Here is a 20,932-nt window from a genome sequence, read left to right as displayed (position 1 = left end):
AAAATCTGAAAATACAGTTTTTGATGTGTTCTTTTTTCCCTGAACAGTAGTTATGAGAGTGAGATTTGGCATCATATAGATCTAGGGCACTACTTTGCCATTTGCCAGTTGTGTCACTTTGGGAAAGCCAACTTTCTAGCCTTCACTTTTCTTATATATAAAGTGGAGCACTGATACCTATATCTGGTTACAAGGGTGATCACAAGGATTGAGTATGAAAATGTGGAGTACGTCTTCTGTCTTCGGGTGGCTTGATGCCGTGGTGGTAACAGGGCTAGAAGTAGCTCCAGACTTACATCTGACTGGTTAAATAACTCAAAGAAAGAGAACTACAAAAGACAAAGGATGATACTCCTGTGTCTCAGATCAAATGTACAGTCCACAAAACAATCCATGTGGCCAGAGGGAAGGAACAGATGAAATGGCCAGGGTCTCTTGCCTCCTATTTTTTTTTTTTTAAAGAATTTGTTCTTTTAAGCTGTACTGAAATGTAATCTACAATTAATCAAGTCCACCCATTTTATGTGTATCATTTGATGAGTTTTGATGAATGTATCTTTTTTTTTAAAAAAAAGATTTTATTTATTTGACACAGAGAGACACAGCGAGAGAGGGAACACAAGCAGGGGGAGTCAGAGAGGGAGAAGCAGGCTTCCCACTGAGCAGGGAGCCCGATGCGGAACTCGATCCCTGGACCATGGGATCATGACCTGAGCCAGTGGCAGATGCTTAATGACTGAGCCACTCAGGTGCCCCAATGAATCTATCTTAATGTGGAGCCACCACCAGATCCAGGTATAAGACATTTCCATCACCTCAACATCACCTCAACAAATTCCTCTGTGCCTCTTCAGTCAAGCACTTCTTTAGTCCCAGCCTCTGGCTACCTAGGATCTACTTGCTGTCACTATAGTTTGATCATTTCTTAGAATTTTACATGAATTGACTCAAATATCTTCATTTATTTAGAATGCTAAATGCTTTTCAGATTCATCCATGCTGCTGCCTATGTAAGTAATTCTTTTCTTTTTCTTAGTAGTAATCTATTGTACAGATACAGCCACCCAGCGTGCTTCTCCATCACCATCTGAGGAATTTGGGTTGTTTCCAGTGTTTGCTTATTATGAATAAAACTAGTATGAATTTTCATTACAAGTCTTGGTATAGATGCATGGGTTTTCTTGGGGGGAGGGGAAGAGGAAACACCCAAGAGTGACATTTCTGGGTCATATAGTAGGTACATGTTTAATTTAATATGAAACTGTTGGGCTGTTTTCCAAAGTATTTCTATAATTTTTCCTTCTAACTTAAAGATTGTTGGCGCTCATCCTTGCCCATACTTGGCATGGTAATTTTTTTTGAAGTTTTAGCTACTGGGTTGGGTGTGTAGATATGTGTAATTGTCATTTGCATTTCCATAATAAATAATGGGGCTAAGCATCTTATAATATCCTTATTTGTTGGAGTTTCTGTTTGCACTTTTCTCTTTTAAAAAACTGGGTTGTATATCTTCCTATTATCAACTATTAAATATTCTACATATGTTTAGAATACAAGCTCTTTATCAGATACAGGTTTTGAAATTTTTCCTGCTACCCTGGTTTGTCTTTTATCTTCTTAATGGATTTTCTTGAAGAGTAAATTTGTTTAATTTAATATTAGTTATCATTTAAAATATTTCATACATTTTATATTTCATCAAATAAGTCTGTTTTTTCTTCAAGGTCACATGGATTTTCTCCTATATTTTATTTTAGCAATTTTAAAATTTTATCCATTATGTTTACATCTATAATCTGCTGTGAGTTATTTGTATATGGTGTGAGATAAAGGTACAGGTTCATTTTATTGCATATAATAAAACAGGGTCCCAACATCATTTGCTGAAATATAATTATTCTCTACTGAATTATGCTAGCCTCTACCTTGGAAATCAATTTGCTATATATGTGTCTATGTCTACTTCTTGATTCCCTACTATGTTAAATATGTTCATCTGTATTTGTGTCAATATCATACTCTTGATTAACTTTCAGTTTTTATTAAGTTTTATAATGAGGTGCTGTAAGTCCCCCCAGTTTATTCTTCTTTAAAATATTATTTTAGCTATTTTTGATCTTTTAATTTACATATAAATTCCAGAATCAGTTTGATAATTTCTGCTAAAATCTGTTGGGATTTGGGGGAGAATTGACATCTTAAAAATACAAACTTCTAGTACATGAGCATGATTTATTTCTTCCATTTATTTTATTTTAAAAATTATTTAAATTCTATTAGTCAACATGTAGTACATCATTAATTTCAGATGTAGAGTTTAATAATTCATCATACATAAGATATACAACACCAAGTGCTCATCACACCAGGTGCCCTCTTTAATGCCCATCATTCATTTATTTTAGAAAGATAGAGAGAGAGAGAGAACATGAGCAGGAAGGGCAGAGAGAGGGGGAAAGAGAGAATCTCAGGCAGACTCTGAGCTGAACACAGGGCCCAAAGTGGTGCTCTATCTCATGACCCTGAGATCATGACCTGAGCTGAAGACAAGAGTTGGACCCTTAACCTATCATACCACCCAGACACCCCTATTTTAGTTCCAAATTTCTCTCAGCATTGCTTTGGAATTTTTCAGAGTACAGGTCTTAATACACATTTTGTTAGCTATATCCTTAATACTTTAAATTTTTATACTATTATAAATGATACATTTAAAATTTTTAATTTCTGGTTGTTCATTACTAATAAATAGAACTATATGAAATATTTGTGTTAACTATGTATCCTGTGATCTTGCTAACTCAGATATTAAATTTTAAAATATTTTCATAAATTACTTAGAATTTACCTCTTGGACATTCATGTTATCTTCCTTTTCAATCTGTATGCCTTTTATTTCTTTTTCTTGATGTAATGCTCTTGTTAGGACATCTAATACAATGCTTAGTGGAAGTGATGATGTAGACATCTTTGCCACATTCTCAATCTTAGAGAAGCATTCAGTTTTTTACCATTAGGTACAGTATTGGCTTTAGGTTTACACAGATGCTTTTTATCAAGTTGAGGAGAACTTCTTCTATTCCTAGCTTGTTTGAAGTTTTTCAGTAAATGGATATTGAATTTTGCAATGTGCCTTTTCTGCGTCTGTTGAGATGGTCACGTGAGTCTTTCTTTCTTAGTCTGATTATATGGTGAATATTTGATTTTGAATATGTATAGTAAAACAATCTTGTATCCCTGAAATAAATCATTTTTTGTCAGGATGTATTATGCATGAAATTGATTTGCTAAAATCTTATGGATTTATGTGTCTGTATTCATGAGAGATGTTAACTGATAGTTTTCTTTTTTGCCATATCTTTGTCTGTTTTGGCTATAGGGCAATGAAAGCCTCGTGAAATGTTTTGTGAAGTGTTTTCTTCTTTATTTTCTGGAGCACTTTTGTGTAGAATTGGGATTTTTTTTCTTCCCTCAATATTGGTAGTGTTCACGAGTGAAGCCATCTAAGCCCTGAGTTTTCTTTGTCCGAAGATTTGTAAGTACACAATTATTTTCTTCGATTCCTATAGAGCTATTTCTTCTTGAGAAAGCCTTGGCAGCTGGTAATTTTCAAGATATTTGTTTATTTCACTTAAGTTGTCCTATTTATTGGTATATAGTTGTTTATAATATTCCCTTATTATCTTTTTTATTCCTCTAGCTTCTGTAGTGATGTCTCCTTTCCAATTCTAGGTATTTGAATTTTTGTCATACCCCACCACCCCCAGATCCTCTTTACTTCTTGAGAAGATTTATCAACATTATTAATCTTAAAACAACAACGTAGGGGACTATATCAAACTACAAAGCTAAGCACAGGAAAAAACCAACCAAACCAAACCAAACCAACAAACAAAAAAACCAACCAAAAAAAAAGGCAACTTATAAAACAAAGGAAAGCATTTGTAGATCATCTATTACATAAAGAATTAATATCCAAAATATATACTCAGGTATTTATATAGCCATTCCAGCTTTCTTTTGATTATTGTTAACATGTACTTCCTCTTATATCTTTTTACTTTTAACATTTTTCAAGTAGATTTCTTATAGGAAACCTACAGTTGGTTTTGTTTAGTACAATTTGACAATCTTTATCTTTAAATTGGTGTGTTTGTATCATTTAGATTTATTTTGGTCAAATTCCTCCTCTCCTTTAACAGTGTACCATGTATCATATTTTGAGGGCAACAACTGTTAAAACTTCACATTATAATTATTTCTCCTTACTCTGATTCTAGGCTGAAAAAGCAAATTTATTGTTATTATTTTGCATTTCATTGGTTTTCTGCAGCACCATAATGTATTGACAACTAACAAGATCCACTATAGTCTGACTCAAAGTTACATTCCCCATCATAAAGCTATCTATTGATAGTCCTGATTACACAGCTGTCTTTATAATCAGGGTCAGCCCCAGGAAACTAATCCCTTGGAGTGTGCTGCTGTTCCTCATAGCTGAGGTTTGTGCCTTCGAACATGATTAACCCCCTGTGATATTACCACCCTTGGAGGTCCTAAATCGGTGTTCTGCCTTCTCAGACAACACTGTTTTTGCTGTAACTAAAACAGGAGCTGGTTCTAAATGACTGTTTCTTGAACAGTGGCCTATGGAGCATTTATATTAGAATCATCCGGGGTATGTCTTGTAGTGTAGATGCTTGGACATAAACTCAGACTAATTGAATTTGTCTCTGGCAGGTAGGTCCCAGGAATCTGTAGTTTAATACATTTCCCAGGTGATTTTCATGCACATTCAAGTTTATGTTATGAACTCTGATAATTAAAGAAAGGCATCCTCTGTATTTATAGTAATATTTATAAATTTTAGGTGTGTGTTACTATATTAATGCTATAGAGAGCATAAACACAGGCAAAAATAATGTTAAAACATTGAAATTTAAAATAAATAAAATTAGAAGTTCTGATATGTCTATATTCTAATGGTTGTATTGTATTCATTCAGTTTGGACATCCCTGTTCTAAACCTTAGGGCAGCTGGGTAAGTTGAAGGCTATTCTCAGTAATTTTATAAAAAGAAACCTAGCACAAAGTCTCTGAATGAATTAATGGGAGTATTGTTTTTCAACCATGACAATGTTCAGGGTACACCCCAGACAATTAAATATGAACCTGGGATAGGACTCAGGCATAACTATTTTTAAAAGTTTCCCATGCAGTCAAAATGTGCAGAAAGGTTGAGAATTTGCCATTATAACAATGCTTCTTAAACTTCAACATGCATAGGAATCACCTGGAGAGCTTGTTAAAACACAGATTCTTGGGCTCTCTTTGCAAACAGGCTTCGAAGAGGCTGATTTTGTGTTTTTAAACAAGTTCCCAAGGTGGAGCTCATGTTACAGGTTTAAACTCTACTCTCAGTAGCACGGTAGTACAGTGATGGTGCAGCGTCTCTGAACTTTCAGATAGCTCTTCACCTGTAGTAATACTGCCTAACTTGTAGTAATTAAAAATTAAGATTCAGCTTATGCCTATATCAGTGAATTATTCCTTTGGGGATGTAATAATTACTTAAAAATAATTTCATCATAGGCTCTATCTTACATATTTCAGGAAGACCAATTATTTCTCTGTTATAGTGGGTCATCCTGAAAATAAATTCTGTGATCTAAATTAATTAATATCATGTCCATATGCCCTTTGCCATGTGATAACCAAGATACACCAACAAGTTTATTGACTTACCTTTCCTCCTTTACCGAAATTTTTGTTTAATATCATGTATTTTTGATACAAGAGTGAGCCTGATTCTTCAATTGCAGGTCCTTACTTTTTCTGGAATTAGGTCTTCCTGGACTTTGTTGGTACCAATTCTCAACTCTTAAAAGTGGAGGCAGAAGAAATCAGAGTGAAGACATTCCGTTCTAGCCTGAATTTGCCATTAATTCTCTGTGTATGTCTAAAAATTTATGTTCAATTTTCTGGGCCTCGTGTTCTTCATCTATAGGGAGTTGGACAAGTTCTTTTTTCAGTTCTAAAATTGTCTTCCCTATAATTTTACAAAATACTGGACCCAGAACAAAAATGTTATTATGTGAGTTTGTGTTGATTCAGTAATTCAGTACACTAAAAAAAAAAAAAAAAAAAAAAAAAAGTTGAAATTCTTAGTTCTCTGGAGCTTTACTTGTCAGCTTTTAGGGCAGAGCAAGTACAATTAAAATGGGTATGGTTTCATGGCAGCTTTGCTGGATCCTGCTGTGGCAAGAAAACGTCTCCACAGAATCTTCTTCAACTATGAAAATCATCAGTTTCAATCTTCCTTTGGCAAAACAAAAGGACTCTGTTATGCTGGCAGATATTATATTCTTCTGTATGAAATTCAATGTGCCAAATAAAGGAACTGGATAACATTAGTGCCAGCTTAAAAAAGGAAGATTAATGATTTTCAATAGGTTACAAATTAGAGCTTCTAATCTGCTATCCCCAGGTAGGACTGACATGAAGCAGTTGCAATGAAGGGGTTTAGTATTTGACTAATTTTAAGGCCTAACAACCTAGTAATACACAATGCTTGGGAAAAATAGAAGCATTTTAGGTGTTTTAAAGAAAAGAAGTGGAAAAAAAGAAAGAAAAGAAGTGGATTATAAAAACTTATGATCACTTGACAATTCCACTTCTGGATATGTTTCCTGAGGAAATAATTAGGCACATGGTAAAAGTTGTGTTCATGAAGATGCTGAGGATAGGTTTATATACACACACACAAGAGGAAAAGAGTGGAGCAGCCTAATGTCCAATAATAAACCAGTTAAGTGAATCACTCCATCCGCAGGATTGGATAATATGAAGACATAAACTGTATTATAATGATTATACAAAAACATGGAAAGAATAGTTATAATATGTTCATTGATGAATTCCAAGTGCAGAATATGTCTTATAATAACCATGATACAAAATCATGAGTATCCAAAAGGTGGAAAGAAACTATCCAATATGCAGTAGTTACATAAGACTGAAGGGGTCATGGGTGACTTTTTCCTCCACTTTCCCAACTTTCCATAATGTTTATGTGTTATCTGTCACAGTGGTTCAGAGCACAAATGTTGCAGCTGCATGCCTGTATTCAAACCTGGCTCCACCTCTTACCTGGGTGAATTTGGACAAGTTCTGAAGTGAGTATAAATTCTGAAATGAGTGTAAATTTAGCAACTCTCTCAGAGGTTGTGAAGATTTAATGAATTAATATATAAAAAATCACATAGATGGGAGGATATGGCATATGGCAAACATTATAAAAGTGTTTGCTATTTATTATTTTTTAAAATAATTTATCTTATCTCATCTATAATGTCTTTTCTATTGATAGAAACACTGCATTTATTTTTTAAAGATTTTATTTATTTATTGACAGACATATCACAAGTAGGCAGAAAGGCAGGCAGAGAGAGGAAGCAGGCTCCCCACTGAGCAGAGAGCCCGATGTAGGGCTTGATCCCAGGACCTGGAATCATGACCTGAGCCAAAGGCAGAGGCTTTAACCCACTGAGCCACCCAGGCGCCCCACCATCTTTTTTTTTTTTTTTTTGATAAAAAGAATATAAAAGTTGATTCATCAAATCACTTGGTCCCTTTGACACATATATACCAATTCCACACAACTCAGGAAAAATTACTGGTAAGTTTATGTAGTTTATGCACAGTCCCTGCTCTACTCAGACTCTCATTAGATCTTATTTCTTGGAAAGTTTCTTATATGCAGTTAGCCACACCAATAGATTCATATGATTTATAGGCACTCACACAAATTTGAGGTTTGGTGATTACCACTGGGCTTAAACTGAGACATTTGGCTTATTTTTGCTTGAGTCTCAGAAACTCCAGAATTCTCTGGATGTCTTTGACATGCTATGATCCTGGTCAGCAAATGAAGAAAGCTTATATGTTTGACAACAGTCCACCATAGGAAATCTCATTTCAAAAATTGCTGGGAACTAGAATCTGACTTTAGTTGTTCTAAAACTCCTTGGCACAGAATTTTTTTCCATAGTTATAAGGCGATACAGAAGAACCAAAACTCAAACTCATTAAAAATCAGATAAGAAAAAAACTTTTAAGCAAACCTTTAAAATGAGAGAATCATTGGAATATTTGGAAGTAGATGAGACTGAGGTATTGATAAATACTAGTAGTGACATGAATATATTTCTAATATTTAAAATTTTTATTTTATTTATTTTTTAAATAAGATTTTATTTATTTATTTGACAGGAAGAGAGACTTCCTGAGAGAGAACACAAGCAGGTGGAGTGGGAGAGGGAGAAGCAGGCTTCCCGCTGAGCAGGGAGCAGGATGCTGGGCTCAATCTTAGGACCCTAGGATCATGACCTGAGCTGAAGACAGAGACTTAAGGACTCAGCCATCCAGGAGCCACTAATATTTAAAAACTTTAAATCAGAAGAAAACTCCTAGCTCCACTGCTCCTTTGTCCTAATCGAGCTCCTCAGAGGCAACAACTTTTATTTTTCAGTTCTTACTATTGTTGTTACTTCCATGTATTTTTAAAAATTTCTTTTAAGTGTACCAGAATTCACTGTTTATGTACCACACCCAGTGTTCCATGCAATATCTGCCCTCCATAATACCCACCACCAAGCTCACCCACTCCCCTCCCCTTCAAAACCCTCAGATTGTTTTTCAGAGTCCATAGTCTTTTATGGTTCGTCTCCCCTCCAATTCCCCCCCCCACCCTTCTCCTCTCCATCTCCCCTTGTCCTCTGTGTTATTTCTTATGCTCCACAAAAAAGTGAAGCCATATGATAATTTACTCTTTCTGCTTGACTTATTTCACTCAGCATAATCTCTTCCAGTCCTGTCCATGTTGATACAAAATTTGGGTATTCATCCTTTCTGATAGAGGCATAATACTTCATAGTGTATATGGACCACATCTTCCTTATCCATTTGTCTGTTGAAGGGCATCTTGGTTCTTTCCACAGTTTGGTGACTATGTCCATTGTTGCTATGAACATTGGGTTAGAGATGCCGCTTCTTTTCAGTACATCTGTATCTTTGGGATAAATACCCAGTAGTGCAATTGCAGGGTCATAGGGAAGCTCTATTTTTAATTTCTTAAGGAATCTCCACACTGTTTTCCAAAGTGGCTGTACCTACTTGCATTCTCACCAACAGTGTAAGAGGGTTCCCTTTTCTCCACATCCTCTCCAACACACATTATTCACAGTCTTGTTAATTTTGGTCATTCTAACTGGTGTACGGTGGTATCTCAATGTGGTTTTGATTTGAATCTCCCCATTGGCTAGTGATGATGAACATTTTTTCATGTGTCTGTTAGCCATTTGTATGTCTTCATTGGAGAAGTGTCTGTTCATGTGTTCTGCCCATTTTTTGTCATGATTATCTGTTTTGTGTGTGTTGAGTTTGAGGAGTTCTTTATAGATCCTTGATATCAGCCTTTTGTCTGTACTGTCATTTGCAAATATCTTCTCCCATTCCATGGGTTGCTTTTTGCTTTCTTTACTGTCTCCTTTGCCTTGCAGAAGCTTTTGATCTTGATGAAGTCCGCAAAATTCATTTTCGCTTTTGTTTCCTTTGCCTTTGGAGACATATCTTGAAAGAAGTTGCTGTGGCCGATATCGAAGAGGTTACTGCCTATGTTCTCCTCCATGATTCTTATGGATTCCTACCAGTGCAACAGAGTAGAGAGCCCAGATATGGACCCTCAAGTCTATGGTCAAATAATCTTCAACAAAGCAGGGAAAAATATACGGTGGGAAAAAGAGTCTCTTCAATAAATGGTGCTGGGAAAATTGGACAGCTATATGTAGAAGAATGAAACTCGACCATTCTCTTACACCATACACAAAGATAAACATGAAATGGATAAAAGACCTCCATGTGAGGCAGGAATCCGATTTCGATGTATTTAAATAATGTGTTGGTATTTATGGGTCCTGATTTTTTTCTAATCTGACAAACTGCTTTACCTGGCAAGTTTGAGCATTTGTATGTGTAATGATTTCTGGCATACCTGGAATGATTTCTACAATCTCATTCTGTGTTCTTTTTCTCCAGTGTTTTCTCCTTTCTCCATTTTTTTCTGTCTTCTTGGATTTATCAAGATTATAAAAGTTCTCTTATTTGCTTTAATTAGTTTAGAGGTTATGCATTATATGTCTGCTGGTCATTTGACTTAATAAACTGATTGATTTTTAAATATTAAACTGAATTAGTAATTTGCATATAAATCCAATTTTGTCATGATAGAGTATTCTTTACATACTTTGCTCTTTCTGAGTTGCTAATAATTTAGAATGCTTTCTATCTATATTTATGAGTAAGACTGGCCTCTAACTTCCTTCCCTTTTACTGACATTGTGGGGACCAGGAAATACTAATTCTTAAAATAAGCTGAATCTGTTCAGGAACAGAAAAATTTTTCAAGACTTCGGAGGAGCTTGTCTACAGTTAGAATTATCTTTCCTTAAATATTCAGTAGAACTCAGCAGTGAAATAATCTGGATGATTATTTCCAATGGGGAAATAATCCCATTTGTGTTGGGAAGTTTTACTTTGCTGACTCATTAATTTAACATTAAAATGTCTTAAGAATTTATTTTATACAAATTAAAATTTTTTGTGTGTGGCATCTATAATGATGCCATGCTTTTTCACTACTAAACTGGGTACCTTTCTCTCTTTTTCTATCAGCCTATTAATTTTAATAGTCTTTTCAGTTACTTGTAAACCTCTCTATTGTGTATTTGTTTTCCATTTTGTTAATATCTTCTCCTTCTTGGAAATTATTTTCTTCACACTTCTTGTGAGGGATTCTCACTCCTTTATTTAAGGCTATATAATTCTCTGTACAGAATGATTTAATTGCATCTTGTGAATTTGATATGAAATATTTTCAGTATTTGATATGAAGTATTTTTGAAAGAAGTGGATCAGAGCAGAGCAAGAGGTGGGCTGTAGTAGATGCGGGGACAAATTTCCCAACCACCCTTCCAGAAGAAATCACTGATCCCCTCAGTGGCTGAGAGTCCTCCTTGGCAGAAGGCCTGCAGCTCGAGGCCCCCTTTGTATACTGCCTTGACTGATGAAAGTGTGTCTTGCTCATGATTATGCTTCCTTCTTTGAGCTCTCTGCACCCAGTGCCAGACTCACATGGGTATAAATTCCTGACCCTCTCTCTCCAATAGTCAGCTTCAAAATTTTCCCTGGAGTTAGCTCAGGTTTCTGTTGAAGTTTTGTAGCTATACTTCTGTCCAATCTTGTGTTCTTCTTTTTACTTTCACAGGTATGGATCCTAAGATTTCCCTAAAAGTCCTCTAGTGGGATAATCTCTGTATCATTCTTCTCAGGGAATTAAACCCATGATAGATGGCTTTCGGGAAGAAATGCTATTCAAGCTGAGAACTAAAGTAGGTATATATAAGAATATATGTACTTAGTACCAACAGCTCATACGGCTGGGGAATAGAAGGTGTGTGCATATGTATGCATGCTAAAGTAAAGTGATGGTGGAAAGACCTGGCAGTATGAGAGAAAGAGCTAGAAAACACACCTACCTAAATCACAAAGGAATTTATAATCCACCTTGAGGAGTTTGGGGCCTTAGATCCCACTAGCAGTATTACAGATGTAGGTACTAGGCATAGTTCATTGATTAGAGGGCTAGGTGGGAACTCTTTGCCAGAGAGAATTCCAGAAAGTAAGTGGAGCCAAATTTCATTCAAATAGTCAAGATATTACCATTTCTTGAAATATGATAGTACTTAGCCAACAACAAATGTTTGCAGATAGAAATGATCACTGAGTGATTCCAGAGTTTTTAAACATCCAGTTCCTTATTAGAAGTCCATTTCACTGTTGATTTACCCAGCAGGATTTTGGAAAATGTTTTTGCTCTATTGGGACCATGTAGCCTTCTATTCTCATGGCTTGCAGGCAAATAGTGCCCACAGGGAAAATTCTACTACACATTGTCAGTTCTCAGACATGCAACCAGATCACTGCTGGGCTTTATTAAAGACATAAATCTGAACTTGTGCAGAATATGTACAAAGGAAATTTGATTTGTACATCTTTATAACATCAAAGACTTACTCTAGTTTCCAAAGGCAGCCTATTTACTGTCTCATTAAAGAATCAGCACCATAGTCATATTTTCTAATAGTCGATTTCACTGACAGGCTGGAGTTCCCTATGTAATAAAGGCAGTGGAGAATGCGACATAATCATAAATCCCACTCAAGCTAATACCTACTTTTTCAGTTGTCAACAATGTATCAGGTATGGAAAAAGTACTGGTTTTATTATTATAAAAATGCAGTTAAAATTTAAGTTGTTTGGATTAAGAAAACCTCTAAATATTTAGAGGATCTAAGTTGAAGGAGATAGTAGAAGGAGAATGAAGAGTGGGAGAGGGAGAAAAGTCAAAGGATATCTACCTTTACTTGACTGGAGAGAAAAAATAATTATTTTATAAATATTTGAATAAACACTACAAAAACCTGCCACCAGCAAAAAAGTCAACAGTCACCTTGATAACGGATTCACCTGAAAGTAGCAAATCCTGTTGTATAAATATAGTACTTCAAAAGCAAATTGGTGAGCAACAAGTTGTGACAGGTTGTGAGCCCTACTTGGTGTATCTAGGAGAAAACAATGTTTGTGTATAGAGTTTCATAAACAGAATTGGTAGGCTTAGAGATATTTTGTGGTCTAGCTCAACATGAGGGAAGTTATTTCTCACTGATGTAGTAATCCAATGAGGATTAGTCATATGTCCACCCCATTCGCAGTGGAGGCTGGGAAATGTAATCTGTGACTGTGATGCCACTTCTCAATGTCACTGTGATGCCACTTCTCAATGTCATCTCTATACTCTGGTAATTTAGTTAACTCTTCCACATGAACCATCACTGTCCTCAGAAAATAGCGATGGATCCTCTTTTGATTTACTCTTCTGATAATTTCCACATTGAAATGCAAACATCTAATCTATACCCAATCCTCTGCATTTAGAAAAAGATGATTATGTTCAGTTCAATTGAATAAAAATCATTGTCCTAAATATTAGAGAGATTTGATGTTGTTGAGTTTCAATGTTAAGTTCTGTGACTACAATACTGTTAGGGTCCTCAGGGAACTCATAGGGAATATATTCTAATAAAACTCAATTCAATACAATGTAGTAAGTGCTAATTGTTTTTAAGAGTGCTAGAAGTTTATTCTTCCTGTATATATTTTTGAATATTTTATTTATTGATTTATTTTAGAGGGGGAGAGATAGAGTGAGAAAGTGCAAGCACAGGAAGGAGCATAGGGGCAGGGAAAGGGAGGGGGAAAGAATCTCAAGCGGACTTTGCACGTAGCACCCAGCCAATGTGGGGCCTGATGCAGAACAATGTGGTGCTTGACCCCACAATCCTGAGATCATGACCTGAGTGGAAACCAGGAGTCAGCTGCTTAGCTGACTGAGCCACCCCAGGTGTCCCTATTGTTCCAATATTTTAATAAGTATCATTCATTAGAGGGTTGCCAGAAGCTCAGATACAATTGTACTAACATTGGAATTAAGTTTATTTATATCACATGTCAAGAAATGAAGCAAACTTTATTAAGATTTTACTGTATCTCTAAAATGTAACCATGTAGAGAACTTTACACTGCATTGGAAATGTCTGATTTTGGAGAAAGCTCTTCTCAATTCTGTCTTTCCAAAGTGGAGGAATAGCAACCAGGCAGATGCAGAGTAGCCAATGCCATTTTTATTCTGTAACATAACACATGCAGTCAATCTTCTACTGACGGCTAATAATTGATACTTTGCTTTAACGAGCTTTAGTTCCAGAAGTTTTCCCCACTAAGGAATGACCTCTACTTAACAGCACAACCACAGCCCATACAATAAACACTTTGTCTTTCCTATATCATTACTTGCCGTGTTCTTTGGTCGCCTCCACAGCCGGAATTACCACTCCTCACTTCACTTCTGTACTTTTTGATAAAGAATCAAATGCATTTTTGGATCTTCAGATGGAATTAGATATGGTAATGGAAAGAAATTAAATCCCAAAGGCCTGAGTCTGCTGTGGTGTGACCTGAAATATGCATTTAACCATTCTGTGTCTTCATTCCCTCATGTGTGAAATAGAGTCTCAGAGTAATGATGCTTTGATGCACTATGTATTTTGTTGAGTGAGTCAATTATTCTAAGAACATTTCGATATAATTATGTTGTCTATGCAGGGAATTCCAATGTAAAAAAAAAAAAGTTGGGTGGTTGTAGGCTATATTCCTTCTGTTATTTAGATATAATTTACCTGCTTGTTCAATTTGGAAATCAGTTGTTTACGCTACCTTCTATTTATGTCTTTAGCTTCTTCTGCTCTTTATCTCTCTTAGCTCCATAAATACAAATTATCAACTACCTGAAACTAACTTCCTAAGCTACAAGCTTAAAAATTGCACAATTCTTATGTTTGGCAACACTCTAAGGGGGAAGATAATGTATTGAAAATAAATAGGCTTGGTTTTGGGAATGTTTCCAATTTTGAATCCTTGGCAGGATTGGACTTCCACTGGAAAATAAAATTAGCCAAAGCTCTAGCTCAAAATCTTTTGAAAGATAAAGCTATGGGGATTACTCTAATGTATTCAAGGTGTCCATGTGCTTTGAGTACAGCTAATAATAAGCTCCCTGGAAAATATGATGAAGACACTGGCAGATTATCAAAGTTCAACAAAAATCAACTTCATGCACATCTAAGACTACCATTTTCCAAAATAGATTGGTGGATTTTAGGTTTATTGTTTCATTTGGAATGTTAAGTTTGGGAGTGTGGGAGGCATTTTTCATAATCACAGGGAAGGGGACAATAAGGTCTGCCTCCCACATTCAGTGTGTATCCTCATGCTGTTTTATCTTAGCATCTGAAATTCAAAGTAGCTTCCTCCAAAGCAAGAGGCCACCCAGGAGCTGGAATGAAAGGAGCATGCAGAGGAATTTGTGGTGAAATTGGCCACAGTCCCTGAAAGCCCCTCTTCCTGTATTTTTTGAGAGTGTTGGGTAATCTTTGAGTGCTCATAATGTGATCGATGTTCTACCCACAAGACTCAGTCTAGGATTTTGGAGCCGCACGGTACTCTTCTCAGAGGGATTGGACTTCAGGAGTGACTGAAAGTTTGATTTGTCTTTTCCAAAGTTTAGAGAAACTAATGAAAATTTTTCAGATTGTGAGAATTTCTCTAGTAATCTAGCTACATCTCAGGTTCATAGAAAAGGGTTTAGGTTTCATAACTGAATAAACTCTCTTTCTATTCAGGAATTATATAACTTCCAGCAGTCATTTTTCAACCAAGGAGATGAAATGAAGGTTGAATCAAAGTCACCTGTGACACTTTTTCAACTCACACACTCTCTCCTCCCAATAGGCCCCATTTTCCCCCTCAGATGCTAACATCTTCTTGCCTGTGGGGTGGCATGGATAGCATCTGCCACTGTGATCAATAGTTACCTTTAAGAGTGGGTTATATCTCTCAAATACTGGGGTGGAGAAGAGGTTGAGAAAGAGCTCTGTTGTTTTGGAGTATCATTTCTCTACAGTGTCTCTGGCTTTTCCAGGATTTGTGAAGTTAGTAATGGAGACCTGCAGGCGATGCTCATTATTTTTTAAAACAACCTTATATCTACTGACAATAAAGCTGCTCTAGCTGCTGGCTGAAACTGTGTCTCTTGTCTTCAAGCTAAAATTATATCAACTCACGGTGATGAGGTAACTATTGTAAGCTATTGTGGAAGCTCTGAAGAACACTTACATGTTCCTTGATGAATAGACATGGAAAGCATGAATTTCCGTTTAATTAGGGCTAGTCATTTGAAGAACTATTTCAAAACCTGGGACTCATAGGAAAAAAACCAAACAATTAAAAGTCATGTGGAACTAAAATGTTTGGAAACTACTGACCTCAAATGAAGTAGGTTTCAGCACAAAAGAATGTCTGTTGATTTTTCCTTAATCAATAACTTTCTTACTTATAGTCATATCTATAAATACAGTTCTCTCTCTATATATGTGTACATATGTATATAATATGTATTATATATGTGTGTGTGTAAAGATTTGTATTTTGTTCTATAATAGGTGGACTGAAGAAAGAGAAACAAATCTATTAAGGATAGAGTTCTTCATATATTGATGGCATAATCATTTATTAATTTTAATTATGATCTTTTAAAATTATACGTGTTTGATTAATCTCCAGTAAATTTGAATTCCACACCCTTGCTCTTCCTGGAATGGGTTCTGTGGGTGGTGAGAACGTGGGAGTCTCAACTTCAGAATGCATTTTTACCAAATTACTCTCATCAGTAAGTTCTGGGTCTTACATAAGGTATGAATGGTTGACTTGAAAAATATATCTGTGAATATGATGCTTATTAATATTGTTCTTACTGCTGTTTGTATAATGGATGATAAATAAAAGTTTGGATATTTGGGTATCTTTCTGTAGTATTAACAAGATTTTCTGCCAGCAAGCTCTCATTAAAAAAGTTGTTACTAAGGAAAGAATATTATGATGGGAAACCCTGAAAGCTACCAGCTTTTAACTTTTGAGGAACAGAAGAAAGCTATTTGTCCTTTTTCTATTTCTTTCCTAATACCAACTAGAATTGAAGCGGGGAGGACAAGTGTGGCAGTACCTTGTTACATGGCAGTGAGGAATAAGAGCACGAGAAAGGTGACCTAGGTTCCAGATGAACAAATATCTGGGTCTGATGGTTTGATCTTTAATGTATCAGTAAGAAAACAATGGAAGGAGAAGGCTGACTTGCTGATTTTCCTTCATGGAAGAAAGCTGTCTTTTAATTCTGAAACTCAAGTGCTATTTTAGGAGAATTCCACTTTTTAAGCAAGAGCCAACAGGTTCTTGAGATTCCAGGTCATCCTTTCAAGTTGCTAGAACAGAGAGAAAGCATGCATGATTGTTTTCAATCCCAATTCATTGCCTTATTTATTTAACAATATTTTGGCACTCTTGGAGTGATGCTGGGCTATATGATTTATCAGTTAACGGTCATAGTGACTCCTCAGTCAGATTTTAACATAAGGAGGTTGAATAGAGAAAGAAAGATAAGAAAGAAAGGAGGCAAACATTTGCACTGTGTGAAATAATATCTGAATTCCTCTTTTTGAAATCCCTTTTTCATCCTTGCCTGTTTCCATTGTAAAGCAGGAATAATAGTTGGAAACTCAAAAGCAATTTGACATCTGTCCCACTTCACGTGTAGAATATCTGCTCTCCCTCAGTGGGCCAGCTCTCTAGACGTACACGTACAGAGGACGTTCAGAGGAAGCCCATGGGATAGCAACTTGAGAACCAACACATGGTAGACCCTTCTATGGGCTGTCTAGTCAGACGGCTTAGAATGAAGTCAGGAGGAGAGTCTTCCAGATTTACCTTTGCTCTGAGAGCCTACCAAACAATCACAGAGAAAAGTCAGAGGTCCCAGGTCCCTGGTCAACGATTCCAAAGTTATCTTCACCCTCTTTGAACTTCTTAGTGAATTTTTTATCCTTTGTTCTCTTCTTCCTCATTACTGTATTTTTTTTTTAAGATTTTATTTATTTATTTGACAGACAGAGATCACAAGTAGGCAGAGAGGCAGGCAGAGAGAGAGAGAGAGGGAAGCAGGCTCCCTGCTGAGCAGAGAGCCCGATGCGGGACTCGATCTCAGGACCCTGAGATCATGACCTGAGCCGAAGGCAGCGGCTTAACCCACTGAGCCACCCAGGCGCCCCTCATTACTGTATTTAATGCAGCATTCTGCACACACATCAGCCTCTCAGCAGTCAGGAGCGAGTTGGATGTAAGTTAAATATGAAGTAATGGGCTGGAAGAGAGGTGAGGGCCAGGCAAACTCTTCCAAGGCAAACTTGGATCTGCTGTAGGACGCATAGGTGCTGGAGGTCTTGCGGCTGCCTTCTGAACCCGTTTCCGTTCTGAGGCAAACCCATTCCTGTAAGGGCAGGACTCCTCTTGTGGGTGACTTCGGCTTGCAGACTCTGGAGGCCTGGCTAAAACCTTTGGAGCTGTGTTGCAGTATGAGACTCTTCCCACCGACTCTCCTTCCTTTCCCCTTCCTTCTGCTGGAGTCCCATCTGCAGCCCTCTCCAAAGCCTTCTCCTGCTTCTTCCAGCTTCCCCGGACTCTGCCCCTCACAGGATTATTCTCCAGAAAATCTCTTGCAGTCTAACCCTATCTTGGCATCTGCTCAGGACCTGTGCGAACACAGGAGGGAAGTTGACTTTCTTAGAGCTCGAAATCTGAGTTAAAATAAGGTGTTATGGAAAACCAAGGCAGATATCCAAACAGGATTCCAAAATGCGTTTGGCCACCTTCTCTTTCCCTAACTCTTTTACCACTCCCCAGCCCTGGAGCAGGGATCAGCCAACTTTGTTGTAAAGGGCAATATAGTAAATGTTTTATGCTTTTGGGTGATAAGGTCTCTGCACAGCCACTCAACTCTTCTACTGTAGCATGAAAGCCACCGTAGGCCGTACATAAAGGAATGGATGTGTCTGTCGGCCTGTGATTATTTAAAAAACAGGTGGCAGGGCATATTTGGCCCCTGGGCCATAGTTTGCCGACCCCTGGTCTTTCAAGTGCACATCAGAGATTTTCTTTGTCTGACTTACTCAGTCATTTATTTAGACCTCTGGAAATTGAGAAGATCTTTTAAGCTGGAGAGAATAGGAGGATCTGTGTTCTGTGCTGGCATCTGCTCTTTTAGAAATACCTCCCCTCTGCAGTCTGCATTGAAGGTTTTCTTCCCTGGGGGTCTTGTGGGGAGGCCCTGTGTTTCCTGCTCCTCAGCTCTTTTTCATTTTGCTTGCAAATTGCTAAGCACATCGCTTCCTACTGTAACAAATGAAGCTTTATTTTGTTATTGTTGTTGCTGGAAATTTTAAAAAGTGAAATATAATAGGAGCATGACTGCATCTTATAAAAGCTTCTAGCAACTACAATAGGAGTCACCATGGCAACTCACAGTTTTTTTGGATTAAAGCATTTTGGAGTGGGAGCTGATGAGAAAAAAAAAAAACAAGTGTTGCACGCAGCCAACTGAGGTTTCGACTTTAGCTAGAAAAATACCTCCAACTTTTCCCAGAGGCATGGGAGTTGGGGGAAAGGAAGCAGAGCTGATAAAACAGCAGCGCTGTTCTAAGCAAGCCTGAGAATGAACCCAGGTAGGAAGTCCATCAATCAAACAGCCAAGTACTCTGAAGCTACAGGTGAGATGGAAAGATTTTTACCTCACTGATTATGCTTAATTGGTGGTAAACATGGACATTCTGTGATTAATGTTTAAATGCTTACTGTGGCTTCATTTATATCCCTGCTTGGATGGCCTACTTGGATTGTACCATTCTCAAAGAAAAGATTTAGATGGGGGCACTGGGCCTGTTTGGATTGCCTTTGCCACTTGCTCCAAACTCTAAGACAGAATGGAAGATAATGGCCTCCATTCTTAGATGTGGTCTGGTGGCAACGTAAACCTTGGCTCTACCTCCTGAGAGAGCTCTTCGACTCCGAAGCGTTTTCCAAGCCATCCCTCTGTCACTTGGCACTTCACCCGGATCCTCTGTCCTTCCCTCCTTCTTTGTTGTCATTGAGGACTCAGGGAGAGCCAAGGCTGTGAAATAAGCAATAGGTGATAAAGCTTCATTTTCAACGGAGCCGCTTAAATGATGACAGCGTGTAATAGTTTTAATGAAGCGTCCAGAGTTGTGAGGGTTAACCATTAAATTAGTGATAACACAGCATATAACAAACACAAATCATTAACAATAACAATAAGAGTTACTAAGCGAGGGGTACCTGGGTGGCTCAGTGGGTTAAAGCCTCTGCCTTCCGCTCAGGTCATGATCCCAGGATCCTGGGATCGAGCCCCACATCGGGCTCTCTGCTCAGCAGGGAGCCTGCTCCCCCCACCCCCTCACTGCCTGCTTCTCTGCCTACTTGTGATCTCTGTCTGTCAAATAATTAAATAAAATCTTAAAAAAAAAAAAAAGAGTTACTAAACGAGGGACCGAGGCTGACCACAATGACTACTACAATAATAATGAAATGTGTGTCATCTCCTTTGCTTTTCACAGCATCATCTATAGTTGCTGATGAGAAAGTTAAGTCTCAGAGTTTGATTCCGAGGATGTGATTCAACCAAGGGTCTAAAACTGAGAATTCACAGAATGGAAATTGTTGACTAGTCTGGCTTCTGCTGGCGGGGACAAGTGTTTAGGCTCAGAATTCTGGACTCAGACCATTAGGGTTGGTTGGAATCTCCACTCTGACCTAAGGAAATTTGCCTGATTTTCCTGAGCTTTGTTTTCTGTGTTACTGTAAAAATGGAGATAGTAAGAGTACTTACCTTATAGCTGCTTACAAGGTTACCTGGACTTAATGTAAAGACGTAATATGATGTGTGGGACTTACTAAGGGCTCTATTCTGGTAGCTTTTGAAGTAGCCTGGAAAACAGAGCAAACAAGATGTGTGTGTGTGTGTGTGTGTGTGTGTATTACACACATATATGTGTATACACATATGTATATATACATACAGGTTGCACATATATATTTACTATGAGGTGTTGCCTGATGCAACTATAAAGACTGAGAAGTAAACCCACTATCTGCAGTAATCAAGCTGGAGCACCAAGAGAACCAGTAGTGTGAATTATAATCTGTGTCTGAGTCCAAAGGCAGAAGTTCTATGCCCCAGCTCAAAGACAGTCAAGCAGAAACACTCCTTCTTATTCAGCCTTTTATTCTATTCAGGCTTCAACAAGCACCAGTCACCTCAGGGAGGGTGATCTGATTTGCTCTACCTGTCGGTTCA

This window comes from Mustela nivalis (assembly GCF_964662115.1).
Source record: "Mustela nivalis genome assembly, chromosome: 4".
Lineage (NCBI taxonomy): Eukaryota > Metazoa > Chordata > Mammalia > Carnivora > Mustelidae > Mustela > Mustela nivalis.
Note: the sequence above shows the minus strand (reverse complement) of the source record.